At 44.0% G+C, this 1,633-nt stretch overlaps 1 pseudogene; it reads left to right on the top strand.

Moving 5' to 3' along the window:
• The first annotated feature begins 973 nt into the window (after nt 1–973).
• LOC132528650 (protein lin-28 homolog A-like) lies at nt 974–1,633 on the top strand (annotated as a pseudogene).

The raw sequence follows: 1,633 nt of genomic DNA, 5'->3' as shown, positions 1-1,633 counted from the left end.
CTGTCTTCCAGGTCACTTATCCATTCTTCTGCCTCAGTTATTCTGCTATTGATTCCTTCTAGTGTAGTTTTCATTTCAGTTATTTTATTGTTCATCTCTGTTTGTTTATTCTTTAATTCTTCTAGGTCTTTGTTAAACATTTCTTGCATCCTCTCAATCTTTGCCTCCATTCCTTTTCCGAGGTCCTGGATCTCTTAACTGTCATTATTCTGAATTCTTTTTCTGGAATGTTGCCTATCTCCACTTCATTTAGTTGTTTTTCTGGGGTTTTAATTTTTTCCTTCATCTGGTACATAGCCCTCTTTCTTTTCATCTTGTCTATTTTTCTGTGAATCAAAGTCAGTGGATTATTGGCAATTTCTTATGGTTAATCCAATATAATGAACAGTTACCTTTTAAATAGTAGTCTGTTTTGGCTTGGAGAATAACCAAAGATGCTCTTTAGAAACAATGCCAGTTTTTTTTTTTGTTTTATTTTGTGTATTTTTTAGAGCAAGAGTGAAGGTGGTCACTGTCTCCCTTACCAACTGGACACATTTTTTAAAACACAAGTTGAGAAATTTCAAGTTGCCCAAAAGTGATTTCCATAATCTTACTTACTATCATTGAAAAGGAAATAAACTAATCAAAAATGTTGCATATCTATGTTGTACTTGTTGTGGACAGAGCAGAAAAACAGTTCAATCACAGTCTTACCGCAAGATGCTTACAGTTCTATTTAAAGTTTTTTAAAGTATACTTATTAAAAGATGATGAAAATACAAGGCCTTAAACAACTGTCAAATAAATAATAAAAAGAAGAAGCATACCCACAGTCCAGAAAGAGAAAGCAAGCCAAAAACATCTGTGGGCTCTCCCACCGCTATTGTGCTGGGTAGCAGTCTATTCTCCGAACCACCCCTTTGCCTCCAGACTTTTCTGGGCCTGTAGTTGCCTGATCAGGGGCCCAGGGCCTCGGACTCTGCCAACTACCATGGGCTCCGTGTCAAACCAGCAGTTTGCAGGTGGCTGCGCCAAGGTGCCAGAGGAGGCACCGGAGTCCACGGCTGGGGCCACTGAGGAGCTGCAGCTGCTGCATGGTGCTGGCATATGTAAGTGGTTCAATATGTGCATGGGATTCGGCTTCCTAGCCATGACTGCCCACCCCAGGGTCCCACTCAACCCCCCCGTGGATGTCTTTGTGAACCAGAGTAAGCTGCACATGGAGGGCTTCCAGAGCCTGAAGGAGGGTGAGGCCGTGGAGTTCACCTCTAAGAAGTCTGCCACGAGCCTGGAATCTATCCAAGTCACTGGCCCTAGTGGGATGTTCTGTATTGGGAGTGAGAGGCGGCCCAAAGGGAAGAACATTTAGAAACACAGATCAAAGGGAGATATGTGCTACAACTGTGGAGATCTAGACCACCATGCCAGGGAATGCAAATGGCCACCCCAGCCCAAGTGCCACTTCTGCCAGAGCATCAACCATATGGTAGCCTCGTGTCCACTGAAGGCCCAGCAAACTCCCAGCTCACAGGGAAAGCCAGCCTACTTTCGGGAGGAGGAAGAAGAGATCCATAGCCTTGCCATACTCCCAGAGGCCCAGAATTTAGCCACAGCAGGTGGGGGCTATCCTTTTGTGATCAGAAAGTTTTGA

The sequence above is a fragment of the Lagenorhynchus albirostris genome, chromosome 1, assembly GCF_949774975.1.
Source record: "Lagenorhynchus albirostris chromosome 1, mLagAlb1.1, whole genome shotgun sequence".
In the NCBI taxonomy this organism is placed as follows: domain Eukaryota; kingdom Metazoa; phylum Chordata; class Mammalia; order Artiodactyla; family Delphinidae; genus Lagenorhynchus; species Lagenorhynchus albirostris.
Note: the sequence above shows the minus strand (reverse complement) of the source record. Positions and strands in the feature narration are given on the sequence as shown.